We start from the raw sequence: 27024 nt of genomic DNA, 5'->3' as shown, positions 1-27024 counted from the left end.
TGGCAAACCTAAAATTTTCAGGTCAGGGAAGAATCCCTGGGAAGCAACATGTATATTAAAGAATAATACAAGATAATACATTATCTTTTGATACTGAGGCATAAAAATAGACAAAGTGAAGATTGCACAAGGCTTTATTTATTTTTTAATATTTTTATTTATTTCTAGGAGAGAGAGAGACAGCGTGAGCAGGGGAGGATCAGAGAGAGAGGGAGTCACAGGCTCCGGAACAGGCTCCAGGCTCTGAGCTGGCAGTCAGCACAGAGCCCGACGCGGGGCTCGAACCCAAGAACCGCGAGATCATGACCTAAGCGAGTCAGACGCTCAACCGACTAAGCCACCCAGGCGCCCCAATGCACAAGGCTTTAAAGACTATGATAAATGTTTTAGATTTTATCCTACTCATAACGACAGTCCATTAAAGCCTTATAGGTAGGAGAGTGACAGAATACAATCTAATTTTTGCAAAGATTTATCTGACAATAGTTTGAACAACATCTTTTATACAACTGGACTAGACTAAGAACAAATGTTACCATTGAGAGATTATAGCTTAAAATGGTGAACTGAAAGTTGGAGATGAACAAAATAGGTGAGTTAGAAAGATATATCTGATGTGGACTTTATAGGAATTAGTGATTTGTTGTAAGAGACCAAAGAGAAATTTGGAGAAATGTTAAATCTTTGACTGCACAACTAGGCAGAAAGTCTGTCATTCATAAAAGACAATACCACATGGTTGAATATATAGCCCTGAGGATCATGTAAAATATCTGTGTTAAAAATATCAAGGGGATTCTTTTTCTGTAAATGTTTATTTATTTTTTTGAGAGAGAGAGAGAGCTTGAGCACGAGCAGGGAAGGGGCAAAGAGAGAGGGAGAGAGAGAATCCCAAAGAGGCTTCGCACTGTGAGTGCAGAGCCTAACATGGGGCTTATCTCACAAACCATGAGATCATGACTTGAGCTAGAACTGAGAGTCAGACTCTCAACTGACTAAGCCACCCAGGTACCTCCAAAATATCAAGGGACTCCTAATGGTAAACCAACTATGCTGCATATTTACCCAGTATATTTATTTAATTATACCAGCTTGCATTTTCTTTAGAGAAATGTGTTGTTCTTTAAAACCCTTTATACTTGGTTTTATTTAAAAATAATAGATGTGGAACTAAGAAAACTATTCTTTGGTAGTTTATTAATTTTTATATTAGGCAAGTTGCCTTATTAATAAAAAATTTAAATAATCATTTTTATGTACAGCACAAAATGTTGCAAAAACTATGATATGTAATGAAGTCTATTCAATAAAAAAATTATGGGAATCCGGGTGACTTAGTTGGTTAAGCATCCTACTCTTGATCTCAGCTTAGGTCAGATTTCAGGGTCATAGTGTGGGTCCCACATTGGGATCCATGCTGGGGGTGGAGCCTACTTAAAAAATAAAAATAAAAAAGGAGTGCCTGGATGGCTCAGTTGGTTAAGTGCCTAACTCTTGATTTTGGTTCAAATCATGATCTCATAGTTCATGGATTTGAGCTCTGCTTGGGATTCTCTCTCTCTCTTTCTCTCAAATAAATAAACATTAGAAAATAAAAATAAAAACATTAGAAGTTGAAATATGTGCATGCTTCATGAGAACTAGAGTTCGTTAACCTTTCAGAAGAAAAAGAAAAGCTGCAACCTATTCCTCCCTAATGGGACTTATGATCTCATCTGAGCCACTCTCCTTTCTCTTCCATTCTCTCAAATGACTTCTTCACGTTCACACCCAACACAGATGTTATCTCTGTGACTGTCTAACATTACGATTATAATATGATAAGCCACCAGCTTTACTAATGTATTGGTAGTAGATACTGGCACAGATTCTGAAGAGATACATGTCTAGTTTCTGAATCAGGTCTTGGATCAGGAGTACAAGTTAGGAATCATTGGCCAGAGAGGTAGAATCATGTACTATGTCATCAAATCTATGAAACTTTTCATTTGAAACTTCATCACTCTCACCTACCCCTTAGAGAGAAAAATAATACTATTTACTTGTAAATTCCAGTTTCATAACACATGGGATAAAACGTACATTTCAGCATTAGTGAATGATAGGAATACACATTTCACTGTTTTAACAAAGACCAAAAGAAGAATCAATTTCTCGAGAAAAAAAAATATGTGTGTTCAGGTCTCTCAATATTACCTACATAGACCCACCCTTTACCAGCCCTGCTTTTACAACCTGGTTGTTTCTGTAAGAATTAAACAACATTCCTTCAATTAATAGAATCTGATCAGAAATACAATCAGCCTTTCCGTATTTGTGTGTTACCTAATGCTTATTTGGTCACCCGTTATTATAAGGGTAACATTGCACTGTGGTAGAGAATGAACGACCTTTTCATTAAATGATGTTGGGGCAATTAGATGTCTACATAGGAAAAAAAAATTCACCTTTACATGATGTCCCAAAGAACAGAAAAATTAATTTTGAATATTTTACAGAGCTAAATGTGAAGGTGAACATTTTAGAAAAGAACACAGGGGAACTTCATGATTTCGACATAAGGAAAGATTTCTTAAACAGAACAAAAAACAGAATTTCCATAACAAAAATATCTGTAAAAGTTTTCTTTAAAATTAAAAACATGTGGTTATCCAAAATACTATTCAGAGAATAGTTATCTTTTGACTTTATCTGAGAAATATTTATGTATTATTTGAATGCACTACATGTTTTAATTAGCCAACATACAGACACTAAATGATAGGGATGGTTGTTATTATAACTATTTCTTTGCTCCCAGAACCTATATTCCATCTACAACTAAGATACATAAATCTCTAATTTAATTTATTTTGGGGGGATTTTCAACATTGGGAAGCAGCAGACACCTCCTGTGTAGGTCAGTTCTATTTCACAGTTGTTCATTGGATACCTACTATATTCACTGTTCTACCTGACGCCTTTGTAGTGGTGGAGGAAATACTCTAATAATGAAGCCAGACAAACATGACAGGATGGAATAGGTTTTCTTTCTTTCTTTTTTTAAATGTTTATTTATTTTAGAGAGAGAGAGAGACAGAATCTGAGCAGGGGAAGGGCAGAGAGAGGGGGAGACACAGAATCAGAAGCAGGCTCCAGGCTCTGAGCCGTCAGCACAGAGCCCTACCGGGGCTCGAACCCACAAACTGCGAGATCATGACCTGAGCCAAAGCTGGACACTTAACAAACTGAGCCACCCAGGCGCCCCCAAGGAATAGGTTTTCAATACATTAGAACCAGGGGATGCTTTTTCCCTGATATTATATAGATTAGATGCCTCAGAAGTTAATATTGAGATGTTTTAAATTGAGGTTTGGGCATAAGGTGGGAAATACATTATATATAGAGGAAAAGGATGCATTAGTTAAAGCACAAGGTAAACAAAACACGAAATGTATCAGGATAATATATCAGAGACCCAAATTTGCATGAAGTATTATTCAGAGGAATGAACAAACTATTTTTATATATTTCATTTATAGTATGTGAACCAGGGACAAATTTTAATAAATCCTTCTCTGATCAAGTAGAAAAATAAATCTAAATTAACTTTTTGGATATAATTTTCTTGATTGACTGAGAGTACAATGAAAATGTTATTCACCCATTTTTAGAAAACATGTGGTATGTCATTTGATAGGAAGCTCAAGGAAACCTAAGAAAAAATCCAGATCAGTTTGCAATAAAAAACACTGGCATATAAATAAGAACAAACATGGATAAAATTAACTGTAGATGTTATTATGGAGAGATGTCTATGTACTAAGCTGAAATAGATACTCTAGATTCATTCAGGTCCTAGGAAATGGTGGCTACACAAAGGGAATTAATTTAAACAATTAACATTTAAAGCAACCTTATTGAATTGGTAGGTGCAGTGCTTCTTTCTGTCACTAGAGGGGAATCTGAGAAGGGTTTAGGAGAAAGTTAATAGTTATGGCTGTAGGTTGAATAAAGGATCCTGTGTGAATAAATTTTCCTAACAGCATGCTTACTTCAGGGGAAAAATGAAGCATGGAATGTCTGAGAAAAAGCCATATTGTCAAGCTATATTGAAATAAGTGTTTCTCAGCAAGGAACAAGATCTGTCAGATGCCTGTGTTTAGACTCAAGTTCCCTGTTGCCATATGTTTCAATAAAATGCATGATATTTTATCAAATAGTTAGAAGAAAACTATCAACTTAAGTAAATGTAAGGCACACATCACGTGATGAATATTGACTTAAAAAAACAAACAGCAACAACCAACTAACCAACCAACCAACCAACCAACCAAAGAAAAAGCAGCAACAACAAGAACAACTATTGGTTGAATATCAACCTTCAGCTCGGAGCCAGGGAACAGGGTGACTTGGATTGCTAAAAAGTAATCCTTTTCCTCCCATGATCACCAGAACAAATATATCAAGAAGTTGTTGTAATAAATATGAACATTATTAATTTGGCCAACTCTTCTTCTTTTTTCTTTTTCTTTTTTGAATGGCCAACTCTTCTGTTCAGCAGAAAAGAGCAGGCAGGAAAGATAGTGGAATATTTAGGTTTTCCTACAATTGTGACGTTCTCTTTCCTTTACCAAATGCAAAATGCTTGTGATCTCATACAGGTAAAGTGTCACTGTCTAGCTCTAATCTGTTATGCATGTTTTAAAGTGTTTGCTACTCATTTCATTTAGAAGCTTTGCAATATTTATTCCTTTACACCCTTGTTTCTTTTTTTCACATTATGGCAAATCACCAAAGAATGTATTGACCTGCTATATATTTTAGGCTAAAGGAATAAGTATGTCATATATCTCTAACCATAAAGATATTACAGATTTTAAATATATGAGAGTATCTCATATATTTAAATATTAAATATATTTAAATATCTCATATATTTAAAATAGTTACATGAATTCAGAAGTGTGCGAGATTTGTGTGAGCTTATCTTTTTTCCTAAGATAATCCTTTACTAATTTTTCCTGTCTCAACGAAATGCCATACAATTTATTCACTTGGACATTCTAGAGATCTGGAAATTAACCAAAACTGTTCCATCTCCTTCACTCTCATGGACCGTCCATCACCAAGTCTTGTGACTCCTATCTCCCTAATGCCCATCAAGTCCATTTTCTTCTCTTTCAAATCCACACTAAAAGCCTGGTGTAAGCCACTCACATATCTCACTTAGATGAATCTAGTAGTCCCTGGCTGGAATTCACTCCTGCTGAATTATAATCTCTTCTCCTTGATGCAGCAAGATCTTGCAAATTGCAAATTACAGATCTGGGTTTCTGCCCAGTTTATAATCTTTTAAGAGCTTTTCATTCTTCAGAAATTAAACCAAATTCCTTATTAGGGACAATAAGGCCCTATAAGATGAATTCTCCCTATATCTCTAACTCATTTTGTACCCTGCTCATCTGCTTTCCTTGTTCTGTAATTATGCTTTCAGTCTCACACTCACTACCATCCTTTTACTAGCGCTCTTTTGTCTCTCTCTCTCTCTCTCTCTCTCTTGTTAACATGTATCAGTTACTCACATTACAAATTCATCTTAATTCCTGCATGAAATATTCTCTCATCTCCTTGACAAAGGCAAATCACTCTTATAGTTTCTATATGTTCCATCCTTATTCTTCATTACATTTAAAAGCGTTAAAGGGTCCCTGGGTGGCTCAGTTGGTTAAGTGTCCAACTTCAGCTCAGGTCATGATCTCCCATTTTGTGAGTTTGAGCTCTGCACCAGGCTCCAACCTGACAGTTCAGAGCCTGCTTGGGATTCTCTGTCTCCCCCTCTTTCTGATCCTCCTCTACTTGCTCTCTCTCTCTCTCAAAATAAAAATAAATAAACTGAAAAATAAGAACAGTATTTAAAAGAGTTAAATTTTAGGTATCCCTGCTTACTATCATATGAGATGTTTTGCCCTTTCTATCCACACTGAGTTAATTACTATAGGGTAAATAAGTAAAATTGTGAAGAGATAAATAAATAATCAGTTAAAAAATTGAGTTTAAAGCATCACATGTGGGTTCTAGACTCAGTAGAGAAAGTCTACTGAGTCAACTCAGTAGAATTAGTAGTCTACTAATTCAATGAAATTTATCCCCTTACAATAATTAAAAAGTCTATTATTACCAATTAAAGAGGCATATGGTAAATGCCTTTAATCCAATCCCATTTTTTTAATGTTTATTTATTTACTTTGAGAGTGAGTGGAAGCTAGCTCACAGGACCAGGGGAGGGGCAGAGCAAGAGCGAGAGCAAGAGCGAGAATCCCAAGCAGGCTCCGCACTGTCAGCACAAGCTCAATGTGGGGCTCAATAACAAGGACCATGAGATCGTGATCTGAGCTGAAATCAAGAGTCAGATGTGTAACCAACAGAGCCACTCAGGTGCTCCCCAGTTTTCTAATTAAACTATCTTTTATCTAGGGTATTTAAAAGGCTATAAAGTGAATGTCTAAGTATAATCAAATATTGAGACATTTTATTCCTTCTCATTATCAAGAACAGCATTAGTTTCACAGAGAAATTTCCACCCATACATTTGTGAAAATTACTTACAAGACCAAAATTACTAATTACAATAGCAAAACAAGGTTTCATAAGAGCAGAGTTGCTTGTTATAGACTCTGGGGACGTTTCTGCTTCTAATCTCATCCAGTTGTCAAAATTTATTTCCATGAGGTGTAGGATAGAAGTCCCTATTTCTTTGCTAGCTGTCAACAAGGCCAGTTTTTACCCCCCCTACAGCTTATGACATTCCTTCTCATACTTTCCATATAAACTCCTTCATCTTCAAGCTTACAACATCAGGTCAAGGAGACTTTCTCATGATTTATACCTCTCTGACCTCTTTTCTGTGATATCTTTTCCACTTTACATTCTAATGTTTTTCTCCTGCTTTTAAAGGCATATACAATTACATTGACCCTACCCAGATAATCAAAGGTAATCTGTCTTAAGGTCAACATGACTAAGCTCAATTATATCTGCATATATTTTAGCTATGTAAATTAACTTACTCCTAGGCATGGCATATCATCTTTTCTACAGTTCTGCAAATTAAGGCATAGACTCTTCCTGGGATTAAAAATTCTACATACCATAGATAGTTTTTGAGTTTGTATAAATTGAAGGGCTGCCACTCAACTTTCTAAAATCTGGTACCAACCTACAAATATATTAAAATATGCGGCTTCTTATATAGCCTAGTGGTAATTTAGGGTTTGTTATTCACATATACATATACATACTTATACATAAAATTCAAGCAGACTTGAACATGTGGCTTCTATTTCCCTGCTCTTTCTCCTTTAATTCTCTCTCTCATCTATCATTTATCTATGAATATCTGTCTATCTATCTATCTATCTATAATCATTTATCATCTGTTTGTGTTGACATATAATAGGTGATAAAATATTTAATGCTATTATTTTAATTTATATCTACAGTATCATCTTATAATTAGCTTGCAGGTAAGAAAAACAACTGTACAAACTCCCTCCCAAAGAAACCCAATGAAATGTTCAATCAATAACGAGAGTAGCTGTATCTTTTGCAGGGGCTGGTTGCAACGAGAGAAAGAGGACTGTTACATGAAAAAAACCTTTATATGGCAGATAGGTTGATAGATATAGCTAATATTTTACATAAGTTAAGTAAATTAAAAGATTTACATTTTATGTACATTTTACTAATTACATTAGTAAATGGTGGTAGTACATATCTGGACACATTATATATACCACTTGTTAGAGTTTTGGAGCTTCACAAACTATTGTGACAATTTATATCAAAGATAGATTAAGTGTCCTATAAATCACAAATACATTAAAAAGCTAATATTTTTAATGGTAAAAACATTCATAATGGTATAAATAAGATTGAATTTAACCTTAAGCCAGAAATAACTAGAACATTGAACAAAATACATGAGAGTGCCATTTTCAGGCTCTGGACAGAAGCATCACAGGCCTATGATTCCTGAAAAAAATGAAAACAAAATGAATCTCATAATAATCTTGGTTCTGCTTGGAACGAATGTCTGGACTCCAGGCACAGATTGGGAACCTAAAAGAAACAATGTACTCCCCTATGTAAGCATATTGAGACTGTAGTTTTCAGAGGCTGAGAGGGCTCTAAGTAGAAAGGCTAGACTCCATCCACATGGAGAAGAGGCTAATTTTTGGAATGATATTCTATTTAATTTTAGGTAACAAGTTTACATTAAAAAGTTTAATTTTATCACAAAGTGCCTTAAATAAACGTCAATTCAGTAGATCAAAGCTGACAAGGCAGGTTATCAGAATATGTGATTCAGATCAATTCTCTCAAGCAAAGATGCAAAAATATTTAAGACAACCCTCTTAAAACATTTGAAAGCTAAAAAGAAAAATAAGGCTCACTAGGTCAATTTAACCAAAAACTAAAATGCATAGATGTAAGTTGGTCCTTGGGAGCTCATTATATCTTGGCACTTCACCAATTCTGAATAAGGACCTGGGAATATAAGCAGTACTTTTTATAGGCCTATAGGAGAGAAGAGAAAAAACTGGGGTCTGGGACATACTGAGAGGTAAGGCTATAAAAATTCAGCCTCAGAGTAAGACTATCAAGACGTAAACCAATCCTTAGGAGAACTGCTGTCCAGCTTCAAGTCTTCTCAGTGGTCCTCAAAATTTCCGACACTGAATTGGATTAAGATGATCTTAGGGTACAAGCTCTCCTTGCACCTGTCAGCAGGAAAACATCTTGAGAGAGAATAACATCATCCTTGGTCTGAAAGTATTTCCATAAATAGCATTTAAATCTCAAGTCCATCACATAATTAAAGATAATCAGTCCCATAAGGAGATAATAAGAATTGAAAACATACAGAAACAACAAACAACAGAAACAGATGCACAGAACCTCAGATAGTGAAATTATCATAGACAGATGGTAAAATCTATGTTTAACATGTTCAAAAAGATAAATTCAAGCTTGAACATTTTGGCTGAGAACCAGAAAGAGTAAAAGTGATTTTGCATAGGAGAGCAACAATTAAATAGAAATGAAATCCCAGAACTAGAATGTATTGTAATCATATTATTATTTCAAAAGATGTGCTGAACAGCAGATCAGATACCTCTAAAGTCATAATTAGTAAGTTCTTCAAGTCTAAGCATTTCTAAAGAAGAACAGAAACTCAAAATAATGAAAATAGATATAGGATGGTAAGATTTAGAGAATGAGAAAGTATGTGGTAGACTGCATTTTTTTTTTTTTTAACATTTTAGGGGAAACTTTATTTAAGAGCTTTAATCCCGGCATTCAAAGTTCCGATTTTGAGACAGTTCTAGGTCTAAAGTTACAGTTGTATTTCTGAGTTTTTTACCCCAGTTAAAGGCCACATTTGTCATTTATATCTGCTGTCAATGTGGGATATTTTCACAGCTATCATTTTTTTAACAGTTAATTAACAGGTCTCCTTTTTGATAGGATTTGATCTCATTGATGTAAACTTGGTTACACGAGTGGTTTTGCATAATAGAATGTGATTAGGATTACCTTTCTTATTTCTCAGCAGAAGATTTAAAAGACAGGACATGGTTCTGCAATTCCTTTTTTCAGTCAGACACAAGAAAAGCATTCTGCAGAGACGGGGGCTGCTCCATTAGTCAGGATATCAAAGTGGAGAAGATACATAGAGCAGTGCTATCGTTGGACAGTGGTTGACATTAACAGGAAAAAAAAGGCCCATTTTTTAAAACCATTGAGATTTGGGGTCATTTGTTACCACCCTATAGCCTAACACAATTTGACTTAAGCAATGTCTGTAAGGTTGAGTTCACGTGGCTAAATAACAAGAGATAATAAAGCAAAAACAATATTTTAAGATATAAGGTTCAGAACTTTCCAAAACTGATGAAAAACATCAATATATTAATTTTATTCTAACAAAACCAGTAACTATAAAACTGTTTTTAAAAGCTTACATTTAGACACATCATAGCAAGTCAGTTTTAGAAAAAAAGGCAAAGAGCAAGCATACAAAGCAATGACAGTAAGACCAGGTTATCCTAGAGGAACAAAAAGTAGATTGAATCTGACAGCTACCTTCTCAACAGACATATGGAAAGATAGATTAAGATGAAATAATTTTTAGAAATGTTAATAAAACATCTCCCAATGTAAAATTCATACACAGAAAACTATCATTTAAGAACAAAGACTGAGCTCATTCGCCACCAGCAGATGCCTACAAAAGGGAATTCAAAAAATTGTTTCTCAGGCATATGAAAATAATAGAAGATAAGCGATACAAGAAGAATTGAAGAACAATGACAATTGAAATGTTTTCTGCATCTGAAACTAATGATTGGTTTGTTTATGGAGAAAGCATTTTCTGATCTCAGAGCTTCTGGAAATGTAGAAAATCAGCTGAAATACATACAAAGTGGAAAATAAATGTAACAACTGAAATATTCTAAACACCACAACAAATCTATGATTCTATCACGACAAATATATCCATTTGTTAAGGCCTATGGAAAGAAAAAAATATACTTTTTGAAATAGTTGTTGATTCGTACACAGTTGCAAAAGTTAATACAGCCAGGTCTCATATTTCCTTCACCCAGTTTCCCCAAGCAGTAACATATTGTATATCCATAGTGCAATATCAGAGCCACTTAATTTACATTGATATATTCTACTGATCTTGTTCAGATTTCACCAATTTTTCATGTACTTATGTCTATGTTTAGATCTGTGCAATATTGTATATGTAGATTTGTGTCACCACGACAACAATCAAAACACAGAAAGGTTCTATCATAAGGAATCTTTGTGCTACTGTTTTATAACTACATCCTTCTCCCTCCAACCCCCACCACCACCACCGTACCTGACAACTACTAATCTGTTCTTTATGTCTATAATTTTGTTGTTTCAAAATGCTATATAAATGAAATAATACAGTGTAAAATGTTTGAGATTGGCTTTTTTCCACCCAGCATAATTCCCTTGAGATCTATCCAAATTTTTGCTTGTATCAAGGTTTCTTTTTTATCGTTGAGTAATATTCCAAGGCATGAGTAAACTACAGTTCATGTGAACATTTACAAACTGAAAGACATTTGGGTTTATGGCTTGACGCTATAATGAACAATGTTCCTATGAATATTTGTATACAAATTTTTGTGTGAACATGTTTTATTTCTCTGGGTTAAATGTCTACAAATATGCTATATCCTATGGTCATTGTATCTTTAGTTTTTGTAAGAAACTGCCACAGCCTTCTTGAGCATATAGTTTTGCATTCCCACTAGCAAGTTTGAATGTTTTATTTACTTCATATCCTTGCCAGCACTGAGTGTTCAACACAAAAACTTTAGGAAAAAATATCACATGGGGCATCTGGATGGCTTAGTAGGTTAAGTGTCTGACTTTGGCTCAGGTCCTGATCTCACAGTTCACGGGATTGATCCCCACGTCAGACTCTGTGCTGACAGTTCAGAGCCTGGAACCTGCTTAAGATTCTGTGTCTCCCTCTCTCTCTCTCTCTCTCTGTCCCTACCTGGCTTGTGCTCTGTCTCTTTTTGTCTCTCAAAAATAAATAAACATTAAAAAGTATTATAGCCACAACACACCTGAGGGACTTTTCAAAGGAAAATAAGAATATTAATAAAATATTGAGTTGAAAGGCACTAGACATTCAGAGAGAAAAACATCAATATTTTTGTTAACTCTTCAATTTATTGTATCTTTTCTCCATACATTTCCTGTATCACAAAGTTCTGTGAAGAGCTTCTTATTGCTAAAATACATGGCTTATGTTTTTAGTTAATAAACCTAATTATTTTAGAGAAGTTTTAGGTGCACAGCAAAATTGAGGAGAAAGTACATCACTGTTGCACATATGCACTACCTCTCATTCTTTCTGTATCTGCCACTACAGTGGTGCATTTGTTATACATTCATAAGCCTATATTGACACACCATTATCACCAGTAATCTGTGGTTTACATCAGGGTTCACTCTTGGTTTTGTACATTCTATGTGTTTGGACAAATGTATAATATGTATCTATCACTATAGTGTCATAGAAATTAGTGTCACTATCCACAGAATCTCCTGTGATCTGCTTATTCATTTATCCCTTGTTTTCTCTCAACCTATGGTAACCACAGAGCTTTTTACTATCTTGTCTTGACTTTCCCAGAATATTATATGGTTGGCATCATACAGTATGTAACTTTTTCAGATTGGCTTTTTTTTTCTTAGTAATACACATTTGGGTTTCTTCGATGTCTTTTCATGGCTTGATAGCTTTTTTAGTCCTGAATAATATCCTATTGTCTGGATGTACCCCAATTTCTTTATATATTCACCCACTGAATAATATCTTAATTTCCTAAGTTTTAGCAATTATGAATAAAGTTGCTAGAACTATCCATGTGCAGGTTTTTGTGAGGACATAAGTTTTATCAACTTCTTTGGGTAAATCCCAAGAAGCATGATTGTTGGATTATATGGTTAGAAAAGGTTTTGATTTATAACAAACTGCCACACTGTATTTCAAAGGGTCTGTACCATTTTGCATTCCTACCAGCAATGAATGAAAGTTTCTGCTGTTTGACATCTTCACCAGCATTTGGTGTTGTTAGTGTTCTCCTCGGTAATTCGTAGTCGTGTAGTAGCATCTCATTGCTATTTTAATTTGCAATTTTCTAATAGTAAATGAGTTGAACATCTTTTCATATGCTTACTTGCCATCTGTATATCTTCTTTGATGAGGTTTCTGTGAAGGTCTTCTACCCTTCTTAACAGGATTATTTGTTTTCTTACAGTTATGTTTTAAGAGTTATTTGAATGTTTCCAGATAAACGCACTTATCATATGTATCTTCTGCAAATATTTTCTCCCCAAATGGCTTGTATTTATTCCTGCCTTTATTCCACTTTAGTGGTGAGTTCTTCAAAGTTTTACTCCATTCTATTAAAACTTTCAAAACCTGTTGATTACCAAGAAATGACAGTTTTTCTCTATGGACATACTATTCTCTCTCAGTATTAAATTAGCTCATTTGTTTCTGCCTCCTTTCTAAATTTGGTTATTATTTGTTCTATGAATATGATAGCTATATGGATCCTAAATTTGTGTGAAGCGTCAGGGTAGGAACCAGACATATAAAAATAAAATACAGAATTTTGGCCTCTAGCCTCCTAAGAAATTCAGTCTCTTTTCTTTTAGGAAGATACATTCTAAGTTGATTTCATTTATACTTTCCTAAATACTGCATAAATGCTAATGACTTTTACCGTCTGTATCTGCACCACCATAATTCCCACAGTCTATTGGACTTCTTTGCTAATTGATTGAATTACAATTCATACTATATTTTATGTTAGCAAATTTTAGTGTGAATTCATTCCTTTGACATGTATCTTTCTGTCAACATACCATTGGTAAGTCCGTTTCGTTTTTTAAGTTATTTGTTTACTGTGTGTGTGTGTGTGGGTGTGTGTGTGTGTGTGTGTGTGTGAGAGAGAGAGAGAGAGAGAGAGAGAATGAGAGGAGAGAGAGAATGAGTGGAAGAGGAACAGGCAGAGAGAGAGGGAAAGAATCCTAAGCAGGTTCCATGCTATCAGCGCAGACTCTGATGCAGGGCTTGAACTCATGAACATCATTACCTAAGCTGAAATCATGAATAGGATGCCTAACTGACTAAGCCACCCAGGTGTCCCAGTAAGTGCATTTCATAACTACATTTTGAATATACCCCTTTTCTTTACCTCACAATTTGCTCTCTTTATTATCTCGAGTTTTTAAGACTAGTCTCCTGCCCAACTTCCTGCCCCCTTAGTCGGGACCACAGGTTACAAATAATCATGTATACCTTGCTAATTGCTTGCTCCTTAAAAAAAATTTTAAGCCCATTTTTAGATACTTGTATTTATTTGTGCACATGAATGAAATTGGACAGATACATATAATTTAAATCTTTCCATTTACCTCTCTAGTTTCTTTGTAATTAAATTTGGGGGTGAAAATGAATAGTTATGGGCTCAGAAGCTGCTAAATTATAACTGCACAATAGCTTGTAGATATTAAGGAAGCTTACAAGTCATCACAATTCTGTTTGAGATGATTTTATGAGTGAGACACGAATAGCTTTCTCTGAATAGTATTTACTCTTCATTTTTAATGGCTTTCTATTTTATTCTTTAGCAAGAATGTATTTTACTTCCTCTGACACCTGTAATATATTCATATATTAGCAGTGACTCCAGACTTTTGCTATGAAAAACATAAATCACCAAAGGAAGCATGCATAAACAAAGGCCTGCAGGCCATAACATTGTCACTCTCCTCTTCTATCTCAATTAAGAGAGAACTCTCATCTTTTCTCCTATGTTTTGCAAAAGATGGCAAATAACTCACACTGAAGAATTGTCTTCTCAGTTATAAAAATAGCATCTACTTGTTTTTTAAAATTACTTTCACATGAATTGTTTATGCTAACATTAATTGCATATAAGGAATATTCTACAAAAATATTTTTTACATCTTTGCATTTCAATTTCCTCCACTTTTCCCTTCCTTCTCTTTCAGAATATTCAGAGAATGTTTGAATAAGGAAAGGCAGGAGAATTTTTCATGTTAAGAAAGCATATCTCAATGATAATAAAGATAAATGAGAAATTCTGGGTGATCCTTATTTAAATATTTCCAAGGCAATCTGATTTTGTGAAAAAATATTAACATAATTAAAAATAAAAACTGTACTAAATAGATAAGTAAATAAATAGTGTCAAATAATGAGGTTTACTAAATTTTCACTTGAAGACCTGGATTCAAATTCAACCTGTACTATGAGTCACAAAATTTCCCATGGTAAAAATCATATTGTATAATTTATTTGACCAAGGTAAGTTATTTTTTTCTTGCAAAATGGCGGCTATGGCTTAGCTGAAATCTGATTATCTTCCATTTTGATAATTAGGAATTCTAATATAATACAACTGTAAAAAGTATTCTTAACATATAATCGGCATTGAATATATACCATCATATTCCATACTGAAAATAAGTCCATAAGTTGACACTATTTTATTCAAATTTAAAATAAAGAAATTGAGGGGTGCCTTGGTGGCTTAGTCAGTTAAGCGTCCGACTTTCGCTTAGGTCACGATCTCGCAGTTCGTGGGTTCGGGCCTCACGTCTGGCTCTGTGCTGACTGCCAGCTCAGAGCCTGGAGCCTGTTTCAGCCTATGACTCCCTCTCTCTCTGACCCTCCCCTGCTCACGCTGTCTCTCTCTCTCTCCTAGAAATAAATAAAACATTAAAAAAACAATAAAATAAAATAAAGAAATTGATGCTGAAGGTAATATGAAATCTCAAAATCACAATGCAGGAAATTTCACCTGAATCTAAGAGTCCCTGTTCTTTAAGCAATAAAGAAGACTATATTTTAAGAAGTAATAGACATCAATGGTTAGGAACCTTCCTCCTCTATTTTTCTTTGTAATTAATAAAATCTCAGGTGAAATTAGCTGATGTAGTGGGGAGACTTTATTGGTTGATATAGCTAGATAGGGGCAAGTTTCATTTTACATATGGTTTGATGCAGGGTTTAATTTACATCTCCAGAAATCACTTCTTTTCCATGTACTTCCTAGCTTCTTATATTTTTTTCAACTGATCCTTTTTATACAACTAACAGCCTCATTCTCTGAAATATGAATCCTAAAATAAGTAAATTTCCCAAGGATATTCCTGATATTCATTATGATTACAATGCTTAAATCACAAGGTAGCCTTGGTCTAATCAGTGTAAATGAAAGTCATGATTGGTCGACTTAGGCTGGGTTATGTGTTCTATATCTACACTAAGCCTAATAGTGGGTTATAATATATCTTCTTATAAAGTTGGGGAGACAATTGATTCTGGAAAACTACACTTCCCTTAAGTGGACATTTTTTATTATTGGTCTCCTGAATTCTATTGTTTATTAAGGAAACCCACATTTCCCACAGGAGAAATTTTATTATTTATAACATAGTCCATGCTATTGGGTGGAAGGAAATGAATGAGGTAGCCCATATACCCAAGAATATAATATATCTAGTCCTTGACAAACAGAGATTCACATGCCCCAGATGACATGATTGTGAGATGTGACCAAACATTTAAGACACAGTAAAACTACTAAGTCAAGAACTAGAATAATAAAATATTTTGAAATTTTAAAAAAAATTCTTAAAACAATTAAGACATAGGAATAGAAACAATATAAAAACACTGAATGGAATTAAATTTAAAAAAATACTCAAAATGTTGTTAATGAAATAAAAAGTTTTACTAAACAGCTGATTAAATGCAACTAAAAGAATTGGTGAATGGGAAGACAGATCATCAAAATGCATCATAGACAGATAATATATGGAAATTTTTAAACATAGACTAAATGGTTTGAAATATGGAATAAAAATATCTCATATTGAAATACAAATTCTACAAGGAAAGAGTAAAATAACAGAAAAGTTGATAATCAAGAGATCATGATTGAGGAACTTCTTCAAATGGAAGATATGTTTTTAGATTAAAGAAGTATGTTAAATACATACGATACATAATATGTATGCATATAATAGTCCAACTTTAAAAGACAATTGGAAATATTGAAGACTTATAGATAAAAATAAAATATATTAAGGAAATGATAATTAGACTTATAACAGTCTTTTTATCAAAGAATATACATTTGAAGGTAATAGAATGATATATTAAACAATTAGCCAAAGTGTGCTTAGCTAAAGTAACATGAATGAGTAATAAATTCTCAGAGAAATTGTGACAGAATTTATAGTTCACAGTTTACCACTGAAGAAAATGATGAAGACTGTTCTTTGGAAAGGACACTGAATTTAGAAATTTAGAGAAAGTTACAGAAACAATGATAAAGAATTTCCAAACCTTAAGTATAGTTTAAGAATAACAATAAAATGTTAAAGCATTTTTTGTTTATTTACACCCTCTTTTGGGAAAGAAGGTATGAGTAAGGGAGGGTCAGAGAGAGAGAGAGGGAGACAGAGCCTGCTTAGGATTCTCTGTCTCCCTTTCTCCCTCTCTCTCTGCCCTCCCTTACTCACTTAGAGAATCCTAAGCAGGCTCCACTCTGTCAGCTTGGAGCCCAATGTGGGGCTTAAACCCATGAACCGTGAGATCATGACCTGCGTCAAAATCAAGAGTCAGATGCTTAACTGACTGCGCCACCCAGATGCCCTTAAAATGACTAATTTAAGAGAGCTTTCAAACAAGGTGGAACTAATCTACACAATTATAACATGTAAATTTAGCAAGGATGATGATAATACATAATTTTGACTAGAATTTTAAAAACTGAGGATTGGAGTTACAGGATTCTGGAAAAGGATAGAAATATTAAGTATACACAGCAAAATTTAAAAGAAACCATTAAAGCAATATAAACTGAATTTATAAAAATAAGGATAAATCTAAGAACTGGCATGAAAAAAATCTAATATGTTAAGAAAGGAATTTTAAAAAGCAAATTAGAGTAAAAAGATGACACAAAATAATAAAGTACAATAGCTACTAAATGTATCAGTAACCAAAATTTATATAAAGAGACGAAAATTGCCAGGTAAAGAAAAATATTTTCGAGTGGATTTAGAAAATAACAAAAAATTGTATTTAGATTAAAGCTTATGTAGGCATATTAATATTAAATGGGTAGAATTTAAGGCAAATTAGGAATAAATGGTTAATGACAAAAGATATAATTCACCACAAAAGCAAACTAATCTACATTCGGTATTCATTTACAATGTTGTCTTGTGATTTAAGAAAAATTGAAGATGCTTTCCATAAACCCCCCAATTTCTACTTAGAGCATCACTCCACTCACACACATATAATGTGATGTACTAAAGATATTCAATGCTCTTTTGTCTTTACTAATAAAATATCAGAGTCAGTCATTGTTAGGGAATAAAACATAGTGGTATATTCACTGTGCTTCTATATATAGTATTTAAATCAAATTAATTAGATCAGAGATACATAAACATAATAAATAAAAATTATATGGGATAGAATATATTTATAGAACTATTCAAAACATTCAAGATATTATATAAGCTATGGTTAATATTTAAGTAGAAACACATGATTAGGCTCACATGGTTAATCATAAGGCTAAAATAATGGTCATTTATGGAAAAAGAGGAGACTATGATTGGGATAGTCTAAAATGACTTTCAATCTGAAACATTTTTAGTATAAATATATAGAAAATATAACTTATTGTTGAATTTGAGCAGAAACTGATGAATACTTATATCAATTTTTATAATCTTCTGTAAGCATGACCAGTTCAACAACTCTACTCTGTACTCTAAACATGCAGTATTATTTTTGCACATATTTTATTTGTACTCCTCCTGGAGGGGGACATATTGAGCTAATAATATATTATGTCTTCTATGTTATATAGGATAGAGCCTCAAACACACCCAGAGTTTATTAAATGTGTTGTTATAAAGACATGAATAATTGAAAGAAACTTTTAAACTGAGTGCTTTTCAATTGCAGCTTTCATCAAAACATTTTATAACCAAGTCAGGAGATTATTTTGAAATTATTCACAGCTCAAACCAAGATTACTTGCTCTGTCTTGAAAGCAGATGATTCTAAATTTCACTGAAGTGACATTTTGATGAAGGGTACAGGCTTTTTACTAATTAATGATACCAAAATATTTTGCTACTTTCTGAGTAATAATAAACTTCACTAACTCAGAAAGTGACTTTTCTACACTCTGCTAGAATAGTTCAAAGCCCTGCTGAAAGATTTACTTTAAGATATACTTGCATATATGAATATAAATCTGAAATGAAACAGCTTTAAATGTTTCTCTATGCTAAAATATGATTTTTAGCTTCAGAGATGTTTTAAGGAGTCAAATACTTAAATGCTTTAAAAGAAAATTAAAGTTTTTCTGTAATATCACCCAAAATCATGAAGAATATAATTTTATTAAAAATATGCTACTTTTTTTAACCAGGTAGAGAAAGGTAACTTATTCTTTTAAAAAATTAAAAACCTCACCCTTTATTAAATCTCCTTCCTCTGTTGGAGTTACAGTGGTGTGATTTATTTCTATTTTTATTTTTTTTTAGAGTGGTATTATTTAAAGGAAAGAAGGGACAGAGGGAGGGGGGATGGAAGGAAGGAAGAAGGAAAAAGAAAGAAAGAAAATGAAAAGTTTGTTAGGTCTAGGTTTTTAGATTTGTATATTAAAAACTTAATGATCCTTTAGAAAAGGGAATGGCATGAGATACTTGATTCTTTTTTAAATTAAGTACTTATTTAAATTCCAGCTGGTTAACATACTGTGTAATATTAGTTCCAGGTGTAGAATTTAGTCACTCAACACTTGCAACATCTGGTTATTGTTACAAGTGCCCTCCTTAATCCCTATCACCTATTTAATCCATCGCCCCCACCTCTCCTCCAGTAACCATCAGTTTGTTCTCTATAATTAAGAGTCTGTTTCTTAACTTTCCTCTCTGCCCCCACCCTGCACCCATGTTCATTTGTTTTGTTTCTTACATTCTGCATGTGAGTGAAATCATATGGTATTTGTCTTTCTCTGAATTATTTCGCTTAGAATAATACTCTCTAGTACCATTCATGTCATTGTAAATGGCAAGCTTTCATTTTTATGACTGAATAATATTCCATTGTATATAAATATCACATCTTTTTTATCCATTCATTAGTAAATGGACATTTGGATTCCTTCCATAATTTGGCAGTCAACAAAACTAAACAGCAACCTACAGAATGGGAGAGGATATTTGCAAATGACATATGTGATAAAGGGTAAGTTTCCAAAATATATGAAGAATTTATAAAACTCAAAACCCTCAAAAAATAATCCAGTTAAAAAATGGGCAGAAGACATGAATAGACATTTTTTTCAAAGAAGACAGAGGGCCAATACACACATAAAAAGATGCTCAACATTACTCATCATCATAGAAACACAAATCAAAACTACAAAGAGATATCACTTCACACCAGTAAGAATGGCAAAAATTAACAACGGAAGAAACAACAGGTGTTGGTGAGTATGAAGAGAATGTGCATTCCCACACTGTTAGTGGGAATGCAAACTGGTAATGCAACTGTAGAAAATAGTACAGAGGTTCTTCGAAAAATTAAAAATAGAACTACTCTACCATCTAGCAATTGAAATACTAGGTATTTACCCAAAGGATACAAAATTACTAATTTGAAGGGATACATATGGACACTGATGTTTATAGTAGCATTATCAACAATATCTAAATTCTGAAGCTATTTGATTCTTGTTAGAAAGATGTGTCTAGTTCTTCAGGGACCTGGGGAAGAATCTTCTCAGAGAAAGCTTATGATTTTAGCATAACTCTACAATCTGATCCAAATCTAAAATGCAAGGCAATATACCCCACAATCTCATTTGTTGATTTTCCCATTATTTCTAAACCTCAGATTTAAATTTCTAAATCTAAATTCCTGTGAATCTCTCAGCTCTGAATCCTGTAGGAAGTTTCTGTATGTCCAAATTTGCTCAGTACTTACATTTTAATTTCTGGGAAGTGTTTCTGCCCAGCAACTAGGAGAATGTCCACACTGTGTGTCCGGGAAAGCAGGAAAGTTTTGGCATCCTTACCTGAACACTTGTCTACAGGTCATTTTTGCTACAGCATTTCCCACAGAGGAAACTCACAAAATGACATACTGAGTCCCCGTCCAGAAACACTGAAGTCCACTCCAGTTTTTTTCTTGTTCCCTTTTCAGTACCTTGTTCTTTTTGTTCAGATTCAAACTTTGTTCTGCTTTAGACCTAATTATGTTGAATTGCCACAGGTATTTTTTTTTAACAGGAAGGGAATTTTTGCCCTTAAGTTGTTTTCCTAGCTGCTTTTGTCTTGCAACAGCAGCCATTCAAATCTAAAATCACTTCTTGTCTTAAAAGACTGTTTTAGACACTCCTTTCCTTTCATGTGTTTCCAGCTTCTCATTTTTCTGAAAATGTTGGCATTTACATATTTTATTAAAAAATTAAGTGGAAGGACTTGGGATTCAGTTTAAATAAGACCTCCTTTCTGATTACATGAGAATTTACATACATGGGGAAGGTTACTTTTTTGAAATATTAATGCACCTTTTGTGTTACCTGCTTTAGAAGAAGTAAAGAGAAGGAACTCTTTTGTGTGGGTTGTTTTGTTTTGTTAGTTTTTATCTTTTCCTCATCAAAGCAATGAGATATATCACTGTACTCAATCACTTTTTTACTTTGGGGGCATTTGCAGAGAGCTCATTATTATAAACAAGAAAGCCACTATAACTAGCTTTAGCTATATATATTATATATCTAACATATCTGATATATATATATGAAAGAATATTTGCTAACTCTTAAAATTTTCCAAAGCCCAATGGTCAGGGTTGCAACTTACACAGCCAGAAGAAGAGTCCAGTTCAGAGCACATAACCTCTTCAGCAAACATACTTCTACAACCATCACTGGCCATAGGTACCACAGTTAACACCGCCAAGTCTCTCTACTGATCACTCTTTCTAAAACCTCTGACAGGATTACTTCTGGGGCAGCTGGATTTGACATTACATTTGTCAGAGGATATTCAACAAAAAGCATACTTCTTTGAATTCTTGCATCTCTTTTGAAGTTGGTATAAACAATCTGGATTGATGTAGTTCACATCAAGTGCCTGCAAGAAAGGCGGAGAAAGCACATTTCTGACTTCAAACAAAAGGAGATACAGTAATAAGATCTAGACATTTCTCACTTTTGCACAGTATGTTTCAAGAGTATAGGCAGCCAGGAACTAAAAGAACTATGCAATGGTCCACCATTTGCACTGCTAAACATCAACATGCACCTCTAATCCTATACTCAAATTTCAAAGCCACAAAAAATAATAACAATAGCAATAGCAGTACCTTTGCCTACCATCATATAGGAATCTCTTCTGTAATTAAAATCATTCTTATTCTGTCCCCAAAAGAGTTTCATGAAATCCCTTATTGAGCTAAAAAGCATACAATCTCTGTATGACATCACTTCTTCCTAAAATTCCCTAAATTCTTAGTTATGCCCCAATATCCTATGTGGTACTTAGTAATATATGGAATAAATTGCAAAATTAAATAGTTAATATGTAAATATATGCATAGTACAACAGAGAAGAAAATGACCTAATACTACATTTTTCATTTTTGCAATTGATTTTGAGATTTTTTATGTATTCCTGTTTTCCCCACCACTTTCCATATTCCCTTTACCCTTGCTGACATCTCAGTTGATGTCTGAGTTTTTTGGGGGGGTCTTTTTTACATGGTGGATTGATCCAATTTTCCCTGAGAAATATAGTCTTTAGAGATCATACACATGTCGTATTTTAATTTCACTGGTTCCTTACTTATTTCTTGCTCTATTTTGTGGCAAATATTCTATTTCCTCATGAAGTTCAGGATCATATACCTACCAACATTCTAGCTCTTTTCCCTCCCCCCCCCTTTGCTGTTCTTCCAGTGACCCAATAGGCATATACAGAGAGAGGGTGACCTCAATTTCTAATCTGCTGGTAACATTTTAGGGTACCTTGCTGGAAATATTCATTCTTTGAGTACTGAGACCTCAAACCCAGCAGAGGCCAGAACTATGATAGAGAGAACAGTTGCTAGTAGTTCATTAGCTGTAATAGTGAGAGAAGGCATTCTCATTTCAACTCCTTATTTGCTGAGAGGAGCTATTTACACTTCCTTATTCCCCTGAGCATGGAGAATCAGCATCATAGTTACAGATTCAGTGTCCTGTAAGTAAACATAGCACAAAGCTAAGAATGAAAACTGTATAATAATCTACTTTAGTCACTTAAACGCCATATTGTAAAATAACCTATTCTTTACCCTTAACCAAACTGAATGTGTGAACTCATTGTTTAAATAAAACAAACCTGGATTAATTAATTTGACCTGAAACAAAATTAAAATTTTTATTATGCTTTGAATCCATCATAATTGTTTTGCTTTTTTTGTCATTTAATGTAAAATAATAAGAACCTTGATCTTTCCTGTGAAATTATTTTTACGTCTGGGATAGTTTTTACTCAGTTGTATTATAAGCCTTCAGATGTAAGTGAATTGGTGAAGCACGCTTTAGATAATTGTGGGGATTCATGGCACATGAGTATGTAGTATCTAGTAATAACTCAGCAGGGGTCTTTACTGTCAGCTTCCTTGCTTGTACCTGAACTCACGGTGAACTCCCTGAGTTCTCAGTCCCAGCACTGTGTTTGCTTTCCACCTTGGCTATAAAAACCTCAGTGTAATTTCTGGGTTTGAAGAGCAGCCTACTTTATTGTCATTTCTTTTTGATGTTTAATAAAAGTGCTTCTGACAGTCTCAAAATTTAACACATTAGGAAGGTTTCTGTTTAGTTTTCAGTCCCTTTCAATACATGTTCACCAATCATCCCATATTTCTATTGTTTTAAAAATGTTTCTTTTTTACACACTTAGCGAGTTACTGAAGCTGAGCATAACCAGGATGGTGTTGAGATAGGAATATCCTTCTCTCTTCTCCACCTGTTCATGCACATACTTTTGAGTTGCATTTGCAAAATGGTTTTGCTGGGTATCATTTGGGGCTGATAGAGGGTAAAGAAAATTCATGCATGGGGACTTTGAGCTCAGATACAAGGAGAAACAGGAAAATGTGGCTCCTCTTTTTATGCTAATGGAGAGAAATTACACATCTGGAAGCAAAGAATTATTTGTTAAAGAACTTTATACAAACTCTGCTCTATCAAAGTCAAGACAAGATTCAATAATGAGTAAGGAAAGCGATAGTTACCTCATTTCTTTATAGAACACACTGGCAACCCATTCTAGAGTGTGTTACCTAGAAGGAAAGCAAAGGCTACTGTCACGGCAGAAAGGCAGCATCTATGGAAACACCTGCCACAGATAATGAGGCATAAAGTGTGCAATGAGTGTTCACATAAAGAAGCTGGAGCAGAAGAATGTGTGTGACATGTGGAGCAGCTAAGGCCAGCTTAGAGACTCTCTGTGGATGCCTTGATGCATTGCATCACCATGAAAGGCTTAATCTGGCAGTAAAATACAGATATTAGGATAAAGGAAACATTATCTGTAACAGACCGATATAGGCTCAAGGCATCCAGGTACATTTGAATCTTTTTCTCTACTAGTTGGTGACATAAAATTAGACTGCTAAATATTGGGAATAGAGGAATTTGAACTTTTTTTTCTTTTTTCTGATTACATAGCCTATATGTTTAACCAAATCAATGTATTAGTCATCATTACTACAGGTGGGAGAAGTCTAAACAGCATTTTGATCTCTTTGCTCTTTCCATTTAATTAGCATGTCCCAAATTTGTATAATTAGCATGTCCCAATATATACTACTATTAAAATCAGAACAAAATCTTTACATTCAGGAACTTAACATGCAATCCTTTTGATCCAATACTCTATGAAGTTTTAGACATACAGAACCAAGAAAAGCAGAGATTTGGGGATCAAATATGCAATTCAGTTGAAAGCTTTAGTGAAAGAGGTTTAAGTAAAGGAAGTAGATGTTGTATGTTAAATTTTGCATCATATATTTGCTTTCAAGTACCTACTTCATTGGCTACATGCATTATCTATACTATTTTTATGGAGAAGTTCTCTACAGTCATCTATGAATTATCAGAAAAACTTTTACTCAAAAAACATAGAGCCTTTTAGTAAGAATGTCCTTTGGTACATTCTTCATATCTCAGCTCATAGGTGCCCTCCTCTGAGAAGCTTTTTTTGAATGCTTCTGTCTGGTTATAAGCCCCTCCCCTGTGTTCTAGAGTTGTTACTAAACTCTCACTACATTGTAGCTGTTGCTTTACTTCTTTGCTTCTCTAGAAAATTTTAAAACTTGGGCTGGGTCTTATGCATGTGGATGACCACAATACCTAGATCTGTGTTCATAATATGTGACAAACAATACCCAAGTATTTAACACATTAGAGTGAATGCTTTCTGACGTCTCTTATTTGATTGCTAGATACTAAAGAGTTTGGGCATCTAACTTCTGATGAAATAACTATGCTTGAAGAATACCTTAGCCTTTATCTTTAAATTTTACATATATTTTTGGAAACAGAAAATTGAGTTGTTCTTCACTCCTCAGAATAAGAAAAAAATCTCATGAAAAGCAAAATTGGAAGTTGGGTAATAGACAGATGACTTGTTACTTATTGTATATACTTACACATGTCTAGAAATATTACTATAATACTATGTCTCAATAGTAGCTTCTGGAAAGAAGATCATGGTGGGGTCAATTGGATTGCATGTGTAATTGAGAGACTTGTCTCAGTCCTTCCCTTCATTCTGTAAACATGGCTGGTGAGTTTGCTGAGTTTGCCAATCTGACATGTATAAACAATATTTAAAATGTTTTATAAATTATGCATAAGAATGGCATTTCCTGATGAGACTGAATTTTAAATTCAGTTTTGTGAAAGTCTTAATTTAATTTACTATACTCAAAGCAACAGATGGAAAAACCAAACATACTAATTCCCATCCTAAACATTTCACATATTATAATACTTTTAGATTTTATAAACTATTTATATTTGCCTGCATTTAAAAATAAAATTAGCTTAAATTGCATCCAGTAAAAATCAATTCTCTTTGCCTTTTATAAAGAAGTCAAATAATTGTCTAATAAATCCATAATTTTCTCATCCCCTGACTCCAATTTCCACCATAATATTTTCAGGGACCAATTTCCTCTATTATTATTTCCTGTGATTTTATTAAAATCTATTATTGCTGGAAAAAAACCTCTGCTAGTCAATCTTATACTTTCTGATCCTCTAATTAACTTTGTAACCTGTATGCAAGGTATAACTCTTATCATATTATCACTTTATGACTGTTCAACACAATAATGAAAATGGAGATAATGATTCAACAACAGCAAATATTTATTCAGCACCCATACATGCCAAGTGCTGTGCTAAGATTTGACTGTTACCTGTAAGCCTATGTGAAGTCAGGGTCTTACATCACAATTTTTGTATGACTTCATTAATGACAATTAGATCCATGGTAAATATATCGGAGGTTTTTCAAGTATATCATGAATAGATAGTCTTGCTTTTTCTGTTTATGAGAAATTATTTAAGATGCTCATTATGGTGTCGTTATTTTATGCTTCTCCTATTAAGAGATAGGAACTATGTACTCTCTCCTTGGATCTGTCACTTCTCTAACAGTGAAGTATAGTAGAAGTGACATTAGGTGATTTCTGAGACTAGATAAGAAAAAGCCAGCAACTTATCCAAGTTATCACTTATATAAGCTGTCTGTCAGAAGTCTTTGATGTAAGAAGTCTGAATACTCTGAAGTCAATATGCTGTGAGGGAGCTAAGACCACAGGGAGAGACCATGTATAAATGCTCTGTTCAATAACCTCAGTGGAAGTTCCAGCCAACTTCCAACATTAACTACCAGATATGAGTAAAGACACCTCCAGATTATATCAGCTCCTGGCTATAAAATTATCCCCACACATTGATGTCAGCCAACTTCCTTCAGTTTCCCATGGCCCTGAACAATGGACTCAAGAACAATGTGTGCATGGTGGCGGAGACAGAGTTTATGAAGTAAGCATGAACTAAGCAATGTGAGCATTAAACCAACTGCAGGTGGGACCCTGTGCAATTGCACAGATCACATACACATGAAGCCAGTCCTGACCACAATTACATTGTACTCATTGAGAGTATGGTCACAGGATCCACATGCCTAAGCTCTAATTTTATTTTATTAACATTTTAGCTGCTTGACAATAGACATATTGCTTAATAGCTCTCTGCCTCAGTGCTTTTATCTATA

Source organism: Crocuta crocuta, unplaced genomic scaffold (assembly GCF_008692635.1).
Source record: "Crocuta crocuta isolate KB4526 unplaced genomic scaffold, BGI_CrCroc_1.0 scaffold479, whole genome shotgun sequence".
NCBI lineage: Eukaryota > Metazoa > Chordata > Mammalia > Carnivora > Hyaenidae > Crocuta > Crocuta crocuta.
The sequence above is the reverse complement of the archived record's forward strand: the minus strand, read 5'-3'. Positions refer to the sequence as shown.